This window comes from Amblyomma americanum, chromosome 1 (assembly GCF_052857255.1).
Source record: "Amblyomma americanum isolate KBUSLIRL-KWMA chromosome 1, ASM5285725v1, whole genome shotgun sequence".
Lineage (NCBI taxonomy): Eukaryota > Metazoa > Arthropoda > Arachnida > Ixodida > Ixodidae > Amblyomma > Amblyomma americanum.
The window spans coordinates 555,846,896-555,866,611 of NC_135497.1; the positions used below are offsets into that span (position 1 = coordinate 555,846,896).

The 19,716-nt window shown below is 45.6% G+C and overlaps 2 non-coding genes across 2 annotated transcripts; both read right to left on the minus strand.

The window, feature by feature from the left end:
• Nucleotides 1-3,051: 3,051 nt before the first annotated feature.
• Nucleotides 3,052-3,125, minus strand: TRNAL-CAA (transfer RNA leucine (anticodon CAA)). The gene has a single exon. It is a non-coding gene; the product is annotated as a tRNA-Leu (tRNA).
• A 3,676-nt stretch (nt 3,126-6,801) lies between these two features.
• Nucleotides 6,802-6,875, minus strand: TRNAS-CGA (transfer RNA serine (anticodon CGA)). The gene has a single exon. It is a non-coding gene; the product is annotated as a tRNA-Ser (tRNA).
• Nucleotides 6,876-19,716: the final 12,841 nt, after the last annotated feature.

Genomic DNA, 19,716 nt, shown 5'->3' on the forward strand with positions numbered 1-19,716 from the left:
GTGCGAGAGCCCTCTTATGCTACCTATGGCATCAAGACTGCCAGAACCGAGACCCTCGTTATGTTATTAGCATAAAAGGCAAATGAAATGAGGGGCTCGTTTGACAAACATATTAAGGAAGCCAACAGTCACCGAAACCAAGGTGCATAGGGGAATGTTATCTATTTTTTGTAATTACTAATGCCAATCAATCGGTTTAAAGAAAATTACTTATAAACGAGCAGAGAAAAGCAACCATGCCGCCGGTGGGATCCGAACCCACGACCTCCGAATATCGCGTCCGGTGCTCTCACCAACTGAGCTACGGCGACGGGTGTCCAATCTGCTGCTTTTGCGGGTATATATGTTTTGCGTGTAAGCGAAACTCTAGAGCGTTCAACAGCGCAACTCTCGTCCATAGCGGTGGACGTAGCACGTCCTGTAATGCCGCAAGTGTGACGTTAAACTTCATCTAACGGCGAGGGCGGAAACTGTGAGAGAACCCTCTTATGCTACCTATGGCATCAAGGCTGCCAGAACCGAGACCCCCGTTAAGCTATTAGCAGACAAGGCAAATGAAATGATGGGCTCGTTTGATAAACATATTAAGGAAGCCAACAGTCACCGAAACCAAGGTGCATAGGGGAATGTTATCTATTTTTTGTAATTACTAATGCCAATCAATTGGTTTAAAGAAAATTACTTATAAACGAGCAGAGAAAAACTACCATGTCGCCGGTGGGATCCGAACCCACGACCTCTGAATATCGCGTCCGGTGCTCTTACCAACTGAGCTACGGCGACGGATGTCCAATCTGCTGCTTTCGAGGGTATTTATGTTTTGCGTGTAAGCGAACCTTGAGAGTGTTCAGCAGCGCCTCCCTCGTCCATAGCGGTGGACGTAGCACGTCCTGTTATACCGCAAGTGTGACGTAGAACGTCATCTAATGGCGAGAGAGGAAACTGTGCGAGAGCCCTCTTATGCTACCTATATCATCAAGACTGCCAGAACCGAGACCCTCGCTATGTTATTAGCATACAAGGCAAATGAAATGAGGGGCTCGATTGACAAGCATATTAGGGAGCCAACAGCCACCGAAACCAAGGTGCATAGGGGAATGTTTTCTATTTTTTAAATTTCTAATGCCAATCAATTGGTTTAAAGAAAATTATAAACGAGCAGAAAAAACAACCATGACGCCGGTGGGATCCGAACCCACGACCTCCGAATATTGCGTCCGGTGCTCTTACCAACTGAGCTACGGCGATGGGTGTCCAATCTACTGCTTTCGTGGGTATTTATGTTTTGCGTGTAAGCGAACCTTGAGAGTGTTCACCAGCGCCACCCTCGTCCATAGCGGTGGACGTAGCACGTCCTGTTATACCGCAAGTGTGACGTCGAACGTCATCTAATGGCGAGGGCGAAAACTGTGCGAGAGCCCTCTTATCTTACCTATGGCATCAAGACTGCCAGAACCGAGACCCTCGTTATGTTATTAGCATAAAAGGCAAATGAAATGAGGGGCTCGTTTGACAAACATATTAAGGAAGCCAACAGTCACCGAAACCAAGGTGCATAGGGGAATGTTATCTATTTTTTGTAATTACTAATGCCAATCAATCGGTTTAAAGAAAATTACTTATAAACGAGCAGAAAAAACAACCATGCCGCCGGTGGGATCCGAACCCGCGACCTCCGAATATTGCGTCCGTTGCTCTTACCAACTGAGCTACGGTGACGGGGGTCCAATCTACTGCTTTCATGGGTATTTATGTTTTGCGTGTAAGCGAACCTTGAGAGTGTTCACCAGCGCCACCCTCGTCCATAGCGGTGGACGTAACACGTCCTGTAATACCGCAAGTGTGACGTAGAACGTCATCTAATGGCGAGGGCGGAAACTGTGCAAGAGCCCTCTTATGCTACCTATGGCATCAAGACTGCCAGAACCGAGACCCCCGTTACGCTATTAGCAGACAAGGCAAATGAAATGAGGCGCTCGTTTGACAAACATATTAAGAAAGCCAACAGTCATCGAAACCAAGGTGCATAGGGGAATGTTTTCTTTTTTTTTTAATTTCTAATGCCAATGTATTGGTTTAAAGAAAATTCATATAAACCAGCAGAAAAAACGACCATGCCGCCGGTGGAATCCGAACCCTCGACCTCTGAATATCGCGTCCGCTGCTCTTACCAACTGAGCTACGGTAACGGCTGTCGAATCTGCTGCTTTCGTGAGTATTTATGTTTTGCGTGTAAGCTAACCTTGAGAGTGTTCACCAGCGCCAACCTCGTCCATAGCGGTGGACCTAGCACGTCCTGTAATACCGAAAGTGTGACGTAGAACGTCATCTAATGGCGAGGGCGGAAACTGTGCGAGAGCCCTCTTATGCTACCTATGGCATCAAGACTGCCAGAACCGAGACCCTCGCTATGTTATTAGCATACAAGGCAAATGAAATGAGGGGCTCGATTGACAAGCATATTAGGGAGCCAACAGCCACCGAAACCAAGGTGCATAGGGGAATGTTTTCTATTTTTTAAATTTCTAATGCCAATCAATTGGTTTAAAGAAAATTATAAACGAGCAGAAAAAACAACCATGACGCCGGTGGGATCCGAACCCACGACCTCCGAATATCGCGTCCGGCGCTCTTACCAACTGAGCTACGGCGACGGCTGCCAAATCTGCTGCTTTCGTGGGTATTTACGTTTTGCGTGTGAGCGAACCTTGAGAGTGTTCACCAGCGCCACTCTCATCCATAGCGGTGGACGTAGCACGTCCTGTAATACCGCAAGTGTGACGTGGAACTTCATCTAACGGCGAGGGCAGAAACTGTGCGAGAGCCCTCTTATGCTAACTATAGCATCAAGACTGCCAGAACCGAGACCTACGTTACGCTATTAGCAGACAAGGCAAATGAAATGAGGGGCTCGTTTGACTAACATATTAAGGAAGCCAACAGTCACCGAAACCAAGATGCATAGTTGAATGTTTTCTATTTTTTTAAATTTCTAATGCCGAACAATTGGTTTAAAGAAAATTACTTATAAACGAGCAGAAAAAACAACCATGCCGCCGGTGGGATCCGAACCCACGACCTCCGAATATTGCGTCCGGTGCTCTTACCAACTGAGCTACGGCGATGGGTGTCCAATCTACTGCTTTCGTGGGTATTTATGTTTTGCGTGTAAGCGAACCTTGAGAGTGTTCACCAGCGCCACCCTCGTCCATAGCGGTGGACGTAGCACGTCCTGTAATACCGCAAGTGTGACGTCGAACGTCATCTAATGGCGAGGGCGAAAACTGTGCGAGAGCCCTCTTATCTTACCTATGGCATCAAGACTGCCAGAACCGAGACCCTCGTTATGTTATTAGCATACAAGGCAAATGAAATGAGGGGCTCGTGTGACAAACATATTAAGGAAGCCAACAGTCCCCGAAACCAAGGTGCATGGGGGAATGTTATCTATTTTTTGTAATTACTAATGCCAATCAATTGGTTTAAAGAAAATTACTTATCAACAAGCAGATAAAACAACCATGCCGCCGGTGGGATCCGAACCTACGACCTCCAAATATCGCGTCCGGTGCTCTTACCAACTGAGCTACAGCGACGGCTGTCCAATCTGCTGCTTTCGTTTGTATTTATGTTTTGCGTGTAAGCGAACCTTGACAGTGTTCACCAGCGCCACCCTCGTACAGAGCGGTGGACGTAGCACGTCCTGTAATACCGCAAGTGTGACGTGGAACTTCATCTAACGGCGAAGGCAGAAACTGTGCGATAGCCCTCTTATGCTACCTATAGCATCAAGACTGCCAGAACCGAGGCCTATGTTACGCTATTAGCAGACAAGGCAAATGAAATGAGGGGCTCGTTTGACTAACATATTAAGGAAGCCAACAGTCACCGAAACCAAGATGCATAAGGGAATGTTTTCTATTTTTTTAAATTTCTAATGACGATCAATTGGTTTAAAGGAAATTAGTTATAACCGAGCAGAAAAAACAACCATGCCGCCGGTGGGATCCGAACCCACGACCTCCGAATATCGCGTCCGGCGCTCTTACCAACTGAGCTACGACGACGGGTGTCCAATCTGCTGCTTTCGTGGGTATTTATGTTTTGCGTGTAAGCGAACCTTGAGAGTGTTCACCAGCGCCTCCCTCGTCCATAGCGGTGGACGTAGCACGTCCTGTAATAACGCAAGTGTGACGTAGAACGTCATCTAATGGCGAGGGCGGAAACTGTGCGAGAACCCTCTTATGCTATCTATGGCATCAAGACTGCCAGAACCGAGACCCTCGCTATGTTATTAGCATACAAGGCAAATGAAATGAGGGGCTCGATTGACAAAGATATTAGGGAGCCAACAGCCCACGAAACCAAGGTGCATTGGTGGAATGTTTTCTATTTTTTAAATTTCTAATGCCAATCAATTGGTTTAAAGAAAATTATAAACGAGCAGAAAAAACAACCATGCCGCTGGTGGGATCCGAACCCACGACCTCCGAATATCGCGTCCGCTGCTCTTACCAACTGAGCTACGGCAACAGCTGTCCAATCTGCTGCTTTGTGGGTTTTATGTTTTGCGTGTAAGCGAACCTTGAGAGTGTTCACCAGCGCCACCCTCGTCCATAGCGGTGGACGTAACACGTCCTGTAATATCGAAAGTGTGACGTAGAACGTCATCTAATGGCGAGGGCGGAAACTTTGCGAGAGCCCTCTTATGCTACCTTTGGCATCAAGGCTGCCAGAACCGAGACCCTCGTTAAGCTATTAGCAGACAAGGCAAATGAAATGAGGGGCTCGTTTGATAAACATATTAAGGAAGCCAACAGTCACCGAAACCAAGGTGCATAAGGGAATGTTTTCTATTTTTTTAAATTTCTAATGACGATTAATTGGTTTAAAGAAAATTACTTATCAACCAGCAGAAAAAACAACCATGCCGCCGGTGGGATCCGAACCTACGATCTCCAAATATCGCCTCCGGTGCTCTTACCAACTGAGCTACGGCGACGGCTGTCCAATCTGCTGCTTTCGTGTGTATTTATGTTTTTCGTGTAAGCGAACCTTGAGAATGTTCACCAGCGCCACCCTCATCCATAGCGGTGGACGCAGCACGTCCTCTAATACCGCAAGTGTGACGTAGAACGTCATCTAATGGCGAGGGCGGAAACTGTGCGAGAGCCCTCTTATGCTACCTATGGCATCAAGACCGCCAGAACCGAGACCCTCGTTATGTTATTAGCATACAAGGCAAATGAAATGAGGGGCTCGTTTGACAAACATATTAAGTAAGCCAACAGGCACCGAAACCAAGGTGCATAGGGGAATGTTTTCTTTTTTTAGTTTCTAATGCCAATGTATTGGTTTAAAGAAAATTCATATAAACCAGCAGAAAAAACGACCATGCCGCCGGTGGCATCCGAACCCTCGACCTCTGAATATCGCGTCCGCTGCTCTTACCAACTGAGCTACGGTAACGGCTGTCGAATCTGCTGCTCTCGTGAGTATTGATGTTTTGCGTGTAAGCTAACATTGAGAGGGTTCACCAGCGCCAACCTCGTCCATAGCGGTGGACCTAGCACGTCCTGTAATACCGCAAGCGTGACGTAGAACGTCATCTAATGGCGAGGGCGGAAACTGTGCGAGAGCCCTCTTATGCTACCTATGGCATCAAGACTGCCAGAACCGAGACCCCCGTTACGCTATTAGCAGACAAGGCAAATGAAATGGGGGGCTCGTTTGACAAACATATTAAGAAAGCCAACAGTCATCGAAACCAAGGTGCATAGGGGAATGTTTTCTTTTTTTTAGTTTCTAATGCCAATGTATTGGTTTAAAGAAAATTCATATAAACCAGCAGAAAAAACGACCATGCCGCCGGTGGCATCCGAACCCACGACCTCCGAATATCGCGTCCGGTGCTCTCACCAACTGAGCTATGGCGACGGCTGTCTAATCTGCTACTTTCGCGGGTATTTTTGTTTTGCGTGTAAGCGAAACTCTAGAGTGTTCAACAGCGCAACTCTTGTCCATAGCGGTGGACGTAGCACGTCCTGTAATGCCGCAAGTGTGACGTTAAACTTCATCTAACGGCGAGGGCGGAAACTGTGCGAGAGCCCTCTTATGCTACCTATGGCATCAAGGCTGCCAGAACCGAGACCCCCGTTAAGCTATTAGCAGACAAGGCAAATGAAATGATGGGCTTGTTTGATAAACATATTAAGGAAGCCAACAGTCACCGAAACCAAGGTGCATAGGGGATTGTTATCTATTTTTTGTAATTACTAATGCCAATCAATTGGCTTAAAAAAAATTACTTATAAACGAGCAGAGAAAAACTACCATGCCGCCGGTGGGATCCGAACCCACGACCTCTGAATATCGCGTCCGGTGCTCTTACCAACTGAGCTACGGCGACGGGTGTCCAATCTGCTGCTTTCGTGGGTATTTATGTTTTGCGTGTAAGTGAACCTTGAGAGTGTTCAGCAGCGCCTCCCTCGTCCATAGCGGTGGACGTAGCACGTCCTGTAATACCGCAAGTGTGACGTAGAACGTGATCTAATGGCGAGGGCGGAAACTGTGCGAGAGCCCTCTTATGCTACCTATGGCATCCAAGACAGCCAGAACCGAGACCCTCGCTATGTTATTAGCATACAAGGCAAATGAAATGAGGGGCTCGATTGACAAGCATATTAGGGAGCCAACAGCCACCGAAACCAAGGTGCATAGGGGAATGTTTTCTATTTTGTAAATTTGTAATGCCAATCAATTGGTTTAAAGAAAATTATAAACGAGCAGAAAAAACAACCATGCCGCCGGTGGGATCCGAACCCACGACCTCCGAATATCGCGTCCGGCGCTCTTACCAACTGAGCTACGGCGACGGCTGCCCAACCTGCTGCTTTCGTGGGTATTTACGTTTTGCGTGTAAGCGAACCTTGAGAGTGTTCACCAGCGCCACTCTCATCCATAGCGTTGGACGTAGCACGTCCTGTAATACTGCAAGTGTGACGTGGAACTTCATCTAACGGCGAGGGCGGAAACTGTGCGAGAGCCCTCTTATGCTACCTACGGCATCAAGACTGCCAGAACCGAGACCCCCGTTACGCTATTAGCAGACAAGGCAAATGAAATGAGGCGCTCGTTTGACAAACATATTAAGAAAGCCAACAGTCATCGAAACCAAGGTGCATAGGGGAATGTTTTCTTTTTTTTTATTTTCTAATGCCAATGTATTGGTTTAAAGAAAATTCATATAAACCAGCAGAAAAAACGACCATGCCGCCGGTGGAATCCGAACCCTCGACCTCTGAATATCGCGTCCGCTGCTCTTACCAACTTAGCTACGGTAACGGCAGTCGAATCTGCTGCTTTCGTGAGTATTTATGTTTTGCGTGTAAGCTAACCTTGAGAGTGTTCACCAGCGCCAACCTCGTCCATAGCGGTGGACGTAGCACGTCCTGTAATACCGCAAGTGTGACGTGGAACTGCATCTAACGGCGAGGGCGGAAACTCTGCGAGAGCATTCTTATGCTACCTATAGCATCAAGACTGCAAGAACCGAGACCTCCGTTACGCTATTAGCAGACAAGGCAAATGAAATGATGGGCTCGTTTGACTAACATATTAAGGAAGCCAACAGTCACCGAAACCAAGATGCATAGGGGAATGTTTTCTATTTTTTTAAATTTCTAATGCCGATCAATTGGTTTAAAGAAAATTATAAACGAGCAGAAAAAACAACCATGCCGCTGGTGGGATCCGAACCCACGACCTCCGAATATCGCGTCCGCTGCTCTTACCAACTGAGCTACGGCAACAGCTGTCCAATCTGCTGCTTTGTGGGTTTTATGTTTTGCGTGTAAGCGAACCTTGAGAGTGTTCACCAGCGCCACCCTCGTCCATAGCGGTGGACGTAACACGTCCTGTAATACCGAAAGTGTGACGTAGAACGTCATCTAATGGCGAGGGCGGAAACTGTGCGAGAGCCCTCTTATGCTACCTTTGGCATCAAGGCTGCCAGAACCGAGACCCTCGTTAAGCTATTAGCAGACAAGGCAAATGAAATGAGGGGCTCGTTTGATAAACATATTAAGGAAGCCAACAGTCACCGAAACCAAGGTGCATAAGGGAATGTTTTCTATTTTTTTAAATTTCTAATGACGATCAATCGGTTTAAAGAAAATTATAAACGAGCAGAAAAAACAACCATGCCGCCGGTGGGATCCGAACCCACGACCTCCGAATATCGCGTCCAGCGCTCTTACCAACTGAGCTACGGCGACGGCTGCCCAATCTGCTGCTTTCGTGGGTATTTATGTTTTTCGTGTAAGCGAACGTCTAGAATGTTCAACGGCGCAACGCTCGTCCATAGCGGTGGACGTAGCACGTCCTGTAATGCCGCAAGTTTGACGTGAAACGTCATCTAACGGCGAGGGCGGAAACTGTGCGAGAGCCCTCTTATGCTACCTATGGCATCAAGGCTGCCAGAATCGAGACCCCCGTTAAGCTATTAGCAGACAAGGCACATGAAATGAGAGGCTCGTTTGATAAACATAATAAGAAAGCCAACAGTCACCAAAAGAAAGGTGCATAGGGGAATGTTTTCTTTTTTTTTAATTACTAATGCCAATCAATTGGTTTAAAGAAAATTACTTATCAACCAGCAGAAAAAACAACCATGCCGCCGGTGGGATCCGAACCTACGATCTCCAAATATCGCCTCCGGTGCTCTTACCAACTGAGCTATGGCGACGGCTGTCCAATCTGCTGCTTTCGTGTGTATTTATGTTTTTCGTGTAAGCGAACCTTGAGAGTGTTCATCAGCGCCACCCTCGTCCATAGCGGTGGACGTAGCACGTCCTGTAATACCGCAAGTGTGACGTAGAACGTCATCTAATGGCGAGGGCGGAAACTGTGCGAGAGCCCTCTTATGCTACCTATGGCATCAAGACTGCCAGAACCGAGACCCTCATTATGTTATTAGCATACAAGGCAAAGGAAATGAGGGGCTCGTTTGACAAACATATTAAGTAAGCCAACAGGCACCGAAACCAAGGTGCATAGGGGAATGTTTTCTTTTCTTAGTTTCTAATGCCAATGTATTGGTTTAAAGAAAATTTATATAAACCAGCAGAAAAAACGACCATGCCGCCGGTGGCATCCGAACCCTCGACCTCTGAATATCGCGTCCGCTGCTCTTACCAACTGAGCTACAGTAACGGCTGTCGAATCTGCTGCTTTCGTGAGTATGGATGTTTTGCGTGTAAGCTAACATTGAGAGTGTTCACCAGCGCCACCCTCGTCCATAGCGGTGGACGTAACACGTCCAGTAATACCGCAAGTGTGACGTAGAACGTCATCTAATGGCGAGGGCGGCAACTGTGCAAGAGCCCTCTTATGCTACCGATGGCATCAAGACTGCCAGAACCGAGACCCCCGTTACGCTATTAGCAGACAAGGCAAATGAAATGAGGGGCTCGTTTGACTAACATATTAAGGAAGCCAACAGTCACCGAAACCAAGATGCATAGGGGAATGTTTTCTATTTTTTTAAATTTTTAATGCCGATCAATTGGCCTAAAGAAAATTACTTATAAACGAGCAGAAAAAACAACCATGCCGCCGGTGGGATCCGAACCCATGACCTCCGAATATTGCGTCCGGTGCTCTTACCAACTGAGCTACGGCGATGGGTGTCCAATCTACTGCTTTCGTGGGTATTTATGTTTTGCGTGTAAGCGAACCTTGAGAGTGTTCACCAGCGCCACCCTCGTCCATAGCGGTGGACGTAGCACGTCTGTAATACCGCAAGTGTGACGTAGAACGTCATCTAATGGCGAGGGCGAAAACTGTGCGAGAGCCCTCTTATCCTACCTATGGCATCAAGACTGCCAGAACCGAGACCATCGTTATGTTATTAGCATACAAGGCAAATGAAATGAGGGGCTCGTGTGACAAACATATTAAGGAAGCCAACAGTCCCCGAAACCAAGGTGCATGGGGGAATGTTATCTATTTTTTGTAATTACTAATGCCAATCAATTGGTTTAAAGAAAATTACTTATAAACGAGCAGAGAAAAGCAACCATGCCGCCGGTAGGATCCGAACCCACGACCTCCGAAAATCGCGTCCGGCGCTCTTACCAACTGAGCTACGGCGACGGCTGCCCAATCTGCTGCTTTCGTGGGTATTTATGTTTTTCGTGTAAGCGAACGTCTAGAATGTTCAACAGCGCAACGCTCGTCCATAGCGGTGGACGTAGCACGTCCTGTAATGCCGCAAGTTTGACGTGAAACGTCATCTAACGGCGAGGGCGGAAACTGTGCGAGAGCCCTCTTATGCTACCTATGGCCTCAAGGCTGCCATAATTGAGACCCCCGTTAAGCTACTAGCAGACAAGGCAAATGAAATGAGAGGCTCGTTTGATAAACATATATATTAAGAAAGCCAACAGTCACCGAAACCAGGGTGCATAGAGGAATGTTTTCTATTTTTTTAATTACTAAAGCCAATCAATTGGTTTAAAGAAAATTACTTATCAACCAGCAGAAAAAACAACCATGCCGCCGGTGGGATCCGAACCTACGATCTCCAAATATCGCCTCCGGTGCTCTTACCAACTGAGCTACGGCGACGGCTATCCAATCTGCTGCTTTCGTGTGTATTTATGTTTTTCGTGTAAGCGAACCTTGAGAATGTTCACCAGCGAAACCCTCGTCCATAGCGGTGGACGCAGCACGTCCTGTAATACCGCAAGTGTGACGTAGAACGTCATCTAATGGCGAGGGCGGAAACTGTGCGAGAGCCCTCTTATGCTACCTATGGCATCAAGACTGCCAGAACCGAGACCCTCGTTATGTTATTAGCATACAAGGCAAATGAAATGAGGGGCTCGTTTGACAAACATATTAAGTATGCCAACAGGCACCGAAACCAAGGTGCATAGGGGAATGTTTTCTTTTTTTAGTTTCTAATGCCAATGTATTGGTTTAAAGAAAATTCATATAAACCAGCAGAAAAAACGACCATGCCGCCGGTGGCATCCGAACCCTCGACCTCTGAATATCGCGTCCGCTGCTCTTAACAACTGAGCTACGGTAACGGCTGTCGAATCTGCTGCTTTCGTGAGTATTGATGTTTTGCGTGTAAGCTAACATTGAGAGTGTTCACCAGCGCCAACCTCGTCCATAGCGGTGGACCTAGCACGTCCTGTAATACCGCAAGCGTGACGTAGAACGTCATCTACTGGCGAGGGCGGAAACTGTGCGAGAGCCCTCTTATGCTACCTATGGCATCAAGACTGCCAGAACCGAGACCCCCGTTACGCTATTAGCAGACAAGGCAAATGAAATGAGGGGCTCGTTTGACAAGCATATTAAGAAAGCCAACAGTCATCGAAACCAAGGTGCATAGGGGAATGTTTTCTTTTTTTTAGTTTCTAATGCCAATGTATTGGTTTAAAGAAAATTCATATAAACCAGCAGAAAAAACGACCATGCCGCCGGTGGCATCCGAACCCACGACCTCCGAATATCGCGTCCGGTGCTCTCACCAACTGAGCTATGGCGACGGCTGTCTAATCTGCTACTTTCGCGGGTATTTATGTTTTGCGTGTAAGCGAAACTCTAGAGTGTTCAACAGCGCAACTCTCGTCCATAGCGGTGGACGTAGCACGTCCTGTAATGCCGCAAGTGTGACGTTAAACTTCATCTAACGGCGAGGGCGGAAACTGTGCGAGAGCCCTCTTATGCTACCTATGGCATCAAGGCTGCCAGAACAAAGACCCCCGTTAAGCTATTAGCAGACAAGGCAAATGAAATGATGGGCTCGTTTGATAAACATATTAAGGAAGCCAACAGTCACCGAAACCAAGGTGCATAGGGGAATGTTATCTATTTTTTGTAATTACTAATGCCAATCAATTGGTTTAAAAAAAATTACTTATAAACGAGCAGAGCAAAACTACCATGCCGCCGGTGGGATCCGAACCCACGACCTCTGAATATCGCGTCCGGTGCTCTTACCAACTGAGCTACGGCGACGGGTGTCCAATCTGCTGCTTTCGTGGGTATTTATGTTTTGCGTGTAAGCGAACCTTGAGAGTGTTCAGCAGCGCCTCCCTCGTCCATAGCGGTGGACGTAGCACGTCCTGTAATACCGCAAGTGTGACGTAGAACGTGATCTAATGGCGAGGGCGGAAACTGTGCGAGAGCCCTCTTATGCTACCTATGGCATCCAAGACAGCCAGAACCGAGACCCTCGCTATGTTATTAGCATACAAGGCAAATGAAATGAGGGGCTCGTTTGATAAACAAGTCAAGTCAAGTCAAGTCAAGTCAGTTTTATTTACATCATTATGATGTGGGCAGGCTCAGGCAAAAAGCGAATGATTTTCGCTTGAGGGAGCCCGAGCCCCCCTACATGGCGTACAGCAAGGGCAAACATTTTTTTTTTTTTAAAAGTACAAAATCCACACACGCTACCTAACAGAATATAATACAAAAAATTTAGAACAATCGATATAAACTCTTGGTATATGTTCATTAATACGCAATACATTGGTGTTAACATAGATGCAAAAGTCATTCGTGTCACACTTTTCACACAAAGGGAATACAGTGGCTTACAAAAAATGATTTCTTAGAGTTTGTGTACTAGATGTTTCAAGAGAAAAACGTTCAAAGATGAATTTGTTTAGTAACCTAGGAACTGCATGACGCATCATCTGTCGACCATGTTCTGTACGGCAAAAGGGAATGGTCCAACGTTCGTGTTTTCGAAACGAGTATGGCGTTGAGTTTGTTTCGAGGGATGACAATGCTGTCAAGAAATTGTCACCGTGAGAAATGGATTTTTTATATCTTATGGCTAAGAAAAATTCGTATAGCTTATGAGCGGGTATGATTTTGAATCTCTTAAACAGTTCTTCGGTATGTGCGAGGTAGTCAACATTTGCTATATAACGTACTGCTTTCTTTTGCAGCATGTATATCTTGTGCAGGTTAGTTTGAGTAGTAGAGCCCCAGACAAGGAAACAGTAGTTAACATACGACATGAATAATGTGTTGTATATTATTAATTTAATCGATACGGGTAGATAGGAGCGAAATTTCGCGAGAATTCCGACGCACTTTGATAAATTGGTTAAAGAGAAGCTAATGTGAGGGTCCCAGCTCATGTTCTTGTTAAAGAAAATTCCTAGTGTTTTTACTGTGTCAACCACCTCTATAATTGAGTTGTCTATTTTTAGCCTAAGATCTGATGTAACGGCACTCTGCCGGTAATGAAAAAGTACCGCTTTTGTTTTTTTACTATTTATTATCAAGGAATTTGCTGCGCTCCACGATTTCAACTTTTCTAACACACTGTTTGTGTTTGAAATGAGCAATGGAATATTATTGCCACTAAATAAGAGACTGGTATCGTCTGCATACAGAACATATTTTGGAAGGTTACTGATATTTGTTATGTCGTTTATGTATACAATAAACAGTAGCGGTCCTAAAATGCTTCCTTGTGGAACTCCAGTGGTTATAGGTTGAAGAGTTGAAACATGCTGATCTATTGTTACACATTGATATCGATGCTGTAGGTAGGACTTTAGTAGACAAGCTGCAGTGCCACGGATTCCATATTTTTCTAGCTTGTTGAGTAGTATTTGATGGTTTAGACGATCAAAAGCCTTCGAGAAATCCACAAAAACACCTATGCACATCTCCCTATTTTCAAGTGCCTCCAGGATTATCTCTTTTTGCATTAGTAAGGCTGTTTCAGTAGACCTGTTTGGGCGGAAACCATGCTGTGACGGATTAATGAGGTTAAGTTTATTGCAAAAGTTCATGAGTCTTTTATGAATTACTCTTTCTAGGCCCTTAGAAAAAATCGGCAGAATAGAAATCGGTCGATAGTTGGACATATCGTTTTTATCGCCACTCTTGAAAAGTACAATCACTCTGGAGATCTGCATTAATTTGGGAAAGCAACCTGTTGATAACGCCAGATTATATATATAAGTCATTAGGGGGGCAATTACGTTCAGCACATATTTAACTGGAATAATTTGTATGCCATCAATATCACGTGATTTGCTATTTTGCAACGAGTTGTATATATTACATACCTCGCATTCATCTGTCGGATCAAAATAAATGCTGCGGCTATTCCTAGGAATTGTGCTGCTCAGAGATTGAGGGTTTTGAGAACTGCTGACAACATCTTTAAAAAATTTGTTAAATTCTTCGGCAAGTTCTCTACCATGTATGCGGCGGCCCTGAAAAACGAGATCTTTGATAACTGGCGACGATGGTGTTCTGTTTAGCAACTTGTTTAGTTTTTTCCATACGTCTGCACTATCTTTACAGGATTCCTGTTGGAACTGATGCTGCAAGAAACGCCTCTTTTCATTTCTCAGGAAGGAATTCAGCTTATTTCTATATTGCTTAAATATTTTTAAATCTAAAAGTGACCTCGTTTTGACAAACTTTTTATATAATCTAGCCTTCTTTTTTATTCGTCTTAAACATTCACGGCTGATCCAGGGCTTTCGGTTGTTATGATGTGGCTTTAAAATAATTTCTCTAAAATGTTCACAGTAAATTCGCTTAAAAATGCATATGAATGTTTCATACGCCTCATCTGCAGTGTCACAGTGGAATACAACATCCCAGTTTTCATTCACAAGACTCGAGTAGAAAGATTCCAAGGTTACAGGGGTGATGTTCTGGACAATTACTGTCGTCGAAGTTTGCGCATGCGTTCTTTTATCTTCACATTCAACAAAAAGGTATATGGGAAAGTGGTCGCTCATGTCGTTACATACAACTCCTGATATTACTTTTTTTGCATCAATGTTAGTGATAAAAAGGTCTATCAAAGTTTCTGTGTACATTGTAACACGTGTTGCAGTTTTAGTAAAGATAGCATGACCATTTGCTTCTACTGTCAAAAGAAAGGTCTCCTGCGCAGGGCAAGATTTTAGCACATCAACGTTGAAATCACCCGCAAGTAATAATTCCAAATCATTTACATTCACGTAGTTGAATAGCAATTCAATGTGGGAAATGAAATTATTGAAATGACCGTTTGGTGGTCGGTAGATCACGCAGTAAATGTAGTTTCTCGATTTCAAGCATAGGCATTCAAAATCTTCAGTCAACAGAGACAGTTCAGGAATTATTTCACATTCTAGATTATTTTTGCTAAGGATTTCAATCCCCCCACCTTGTTTATTAGGTCTGTTTAGGAAGAAACTATTATATCCATCACGCCTGTAAACCTCTGTATCTGTTGAATACCATGTTTCTGTCAACATTATTACGTCGAAGTCAAAAACAAATTCATTTAGAAGGATAGTAAGCTCATCTTCTTTATGCCTTGCTGATCTAATGTTCAGATGAAAGGAACTCAAGCCAATTTTTCTCGATGTATTAAACGTGGTGTTTATGTCGAATGGAGACTCTGCCATTTTACAGGCGAGATGCCAAATGTAAACAAGTGAAGACGCTTAAACCATTTTTTCCACGTCCTGAGCATTGCGAAGGTACAGAATCGATGACGACTCTTCCTTCCTAGCAAGAACCCTACCATTGCTTGTCCAGACAAATTTCCACCCGTTAACTTTCTTTTGTTCAATAGCCATGCCAAGTACTCGCTTTAGCGCTGGACAAAGATGCTCGTTGATGAAAAGGGGCGAGCTCGGTGAAAAACCCAGGTCCTTAGTTGACAAGCGCATTTTACGTGCTTTTTGGAGCACAGCGTCTCGCTTGGGACGGCTTTTGAACTGCACAACGATATTCGGTACAGTGTGGGGGTTTTTTGTAGGAACGCGATGACAAATTTCAATGTCGCCTTTCGCAATAGGCTCCTTTAAAACCTCCCCTATTTTATCAAGAGCATCAGGAAGGTTTTCATCTTCAGAGAAAGGTATCCCTTTAATCTCAAGGTTCCGATTCCTTGAATACTGCTCCGAGAAAGTCACTCGATCCTCGAGCTGTAAAACTTGCGTTTTGAGCGCTTCGCAGTCTTTTAATAGCTTTTCATTAGCCGCTTGGAGCTCTTTGTTTACTTTTGTGAGCTCATCACGTTCTTTCTTGCTGTCCTCGAATTCTTTGTTGAAAAATTCGAGACTTGCTTTTACTTCCCTTAGCTCTTTTCTTAGATCCCGTTCAAGTTTTGCTTGAAATTCGCGCATTTCCTTCCTAAGTTCAGTACATTCACCCATCTCAAATGCAACAAAACAGTGCACACAAGCAACGGCGTTGGCAGCAGTTTGGGCAGAAAGGACAGAAATGGAATTTCACTGTATGCAAAACGTTCTAACCTGCAATGATAGCGGACAAGATTTAGATGGTCTTGTCGGGCTGCCCTTGCTGCTGCCAAGTGATTCCTCGGTGGAAACGCGACCCTTTTTGTAGCAGGCGCTTCCCTGGTGGACGTGACGTCACCGGCGTATTGTTGTCGTCACGCTGGCTGCCTTCCTTGCCGACGCTTGCTTCCAACACCGATGAAATACTGGCCACGCTCTTGATGCTGCAATGATAGCGGACAAGATTTAGATGGTCTTGTCGGGCTGCCCTTGCTGCTGCCAAGTGATTCCTCGGTGGAAACGCGACCCTTTTTGTAGCAGGCGCTTCCCTGGTGGACGTGACGTCACCGGCGTATTGTTGTCGTCACGCTGGCTGCCTTCCTTGCCGACGCTTGCTTCCAACACCGATGAAATACTGGCCACGCTCTTGATGCTGCAATGATAGCGGACAAGATTTAGATGGTCTTGTCGGGCTGCCCTTGCTGCTGCCAACAGTCACCGAAACCAAGATCCATAGGGGAATGTTTTCTATTTTTTTAAATTTCTAATGCCGATCCATTGGTTTAAAGAAAATTACTTATAAACGAGCAGAAAAAACAACCATGCCGCTGGTGGGATGCGAACCCTCGACCTCCGAATATCGCGTCCGCTGCTCTTACCAACTGAGCTACGGCAACAGCTGTCCAATCTGCTGCTTTGTGGGTTTTATGTTTTGCGTGTAAGCGAGCCTTGAGAGTGTTCACCAGCGCCACCCTCGTCCATAGCGGTGGACGTAACACGTCCAGTAATACCGCAAGTGTGACGTAGAACGTCATCTAATGGCGAGGGCGGCAACTGTGCAAGAGCCCTCTTATGCTACCTATGGCATCAAGACTGCCAGAACCGAGACCCCCGTTACGCTATTAGCAGACAAGGCAAATGAAATGAGGGGCTCGTTTGACTAACATATTAAGGAAGCCAACAGTCACCGAAACCAAGATGCATAGGGGAATGTTTTCTATTTTTTTAAATTTTTAATGCCGATCAATTGGCTTAAAGAAAATTACTTATAAACGAGCAGAAATAACAACCATGCCGCCGGTGGGATCCGAACCCATGACCTCCGAATATTGCGTCCGGTGCTCTTACCAACTGAGCTACGGCGATGGGTGTCCAATCTACTGCTTTCGTGGGTATTTATGTTTTGCGTGTAAGCGAACCTTGAGAATGTTCACCAGCGCCACCCTCGTCCATAGCGGTGGACGCAGCACGTCCTGTAATACCGCAAGTGTGACGTAGAACGTCACCTAATGGCGAGGGCGGAAACTGTGCGAGAGCCCTCTTATGCTACCTATGGCATCAAGACTGCCAGAACCGAGACCCTCGTTATGTTATTAGCATACAAGGCAAATGAAATGAGGGGCTCGTTTGACAAACATATTAAGTAAGCCAACAGGCACCGAAACCAAGGTGCATAGGGGAATGTTTTCTTTTTTTAGTTTCTAATGCCAATGTATTGGTTTAAAGAAAATTCATATAAACTAGCAGAAAAAACGACCATGCCGCCGGTGGCATCCGAACCCTCGACCTCTGAATATCGCGTCCGCTGCTCTTAACAACTGAGCTACGGTAACGGCTGTCGAATCTGCTGCTTTCGTGAGTATTGATGTTTTGCGTGTAAGCTAACATTGAGAGTGTTCACCAGCGCCAACCTCGTCCATAGCGGTGGACCTAGCACGTCCTGTAATACCGCAAGCGTGACGTAGAACGTCATCTACTGGCCAGGGCGGAAACTGTGCGAGAGCCCTCTTATGCTACCTATGGCATCAAGACTGCCAGAACCGAGACCCCCGTTACGCTATTAGCAGACAAGGCAAATGAAATGAGGGGCTCGTTTGACAAACATATTAAGAAAGCCAACAGTCATCGAAACCAAGGTGCATAGGGGAATGTTTTCTTTTTTTTAGTTTCTAATGCCAATGTATTGGTTTAAAGAAAATTACTTATCAACAAGCAGATAAAACAACCATGCCGCCGGTGGGATCCGAACCTACGACCTCCAAATATCGCGTCCGGTGCTCTTACCAACTGAGCTACAGCGACGGCTGTCCAATCTGCTGCTTTCGTGTGTATATATGTTTTGCGTGTAAGCGAACCTTGAGAGTGTTCACCAGCGCCACCCTCGTACAGAGCGGTGGACGTAGCACGTCTTGTAATACCGCAAGTGTGACGTGGAACTTCATCTAACGGCGAGGGCAGAAACTGTGCGAGAGCCCTCTTATGCTACCTATAGCATCAAGACTGCCAGAACCGAGACCTACGTTACGCTATTAGCAGACAAGGCAAATGAAATGAGGGGCTCGTTTGACTAACATATTAAGGAAGCCAACAGTAACCGAAACCAAGATGCATAGTTGAATGTTTTCTATTTTTTTAAATTTCTAATGCCAATGTATTGCTTTAAAGAAAATTCATATAAACTAGCAGAAAAAACGACCATGCCGCCGGTGGCATCCGAACCCTCGACCTCTGAATATCGCGTCCGCTGCTCTTAACAACTGAGCTACGGTAACGGCTGTCGAATCTGCTGCTTTCGTGAGTATTGATGTTTTGCGTGTAAGCTAACATTGAGAGTGTTCACCAGCGCCAACCTCGTCCATAGCGGTGGACCTAGCACGTCCTGTAATACCGCAAGCGTGACGTAGAACGTCATCTACTGGCCAGGGCGGAAACTGTGCGAGAGCCCTCTTATGCTACCTATGGCATCAAGACTGCCAGAACCGAGACCCGCGTTACGCTATTAGCAGACAAGGCAAATGAAATGAGGGGCTCGTTTGACAAACATATTAAGAAAGCCAACAGTCATCGAAACCAAGGTGCATAGGGGAATGTTTTCTTTTTTTTAGTTTCTAATGCCAATGTATAGGTTTAAAGAAAATTACTTATCAACAAGCAGATAAAACAACCATGCCGCCGGTGGGATCCGAACCTACGACCTCCAAATATCGCGTCCGGTGCTCTTACCAACTGAGCTACAGCGACGGCTGTCCAATCTGCTGCTTTCGTGTGTATATATGTTTTGCGTGTAAGCGAACCTTGAGAGTGTTCACCAGCGCCACCCTCGTCCAGAGCGGTGGACGTAGCACGTCCTGTAATACCGCAAGTGTCACGTGGAACTTCATCTAACGGCGAGGGCGGAAACTCTGCGAGAGCCATCTTATGCTACCTATAGCATCAAGTCTGCAAGAACCGAGACCCCCGTTACGCTATTAGCAGACAAGGCAAATGAAATGAGGGGCTCGTTTGACTAACATAATAAGGAAGCCAACAGTCACCGAAACCAAGATGCATAGGGGAATGTTTTCTATTTTTTTAAATTTCTAATGCCGATCAATTGGCTTAAAGAAAATTACATATAAACGAGCAGAAAAAACAACCA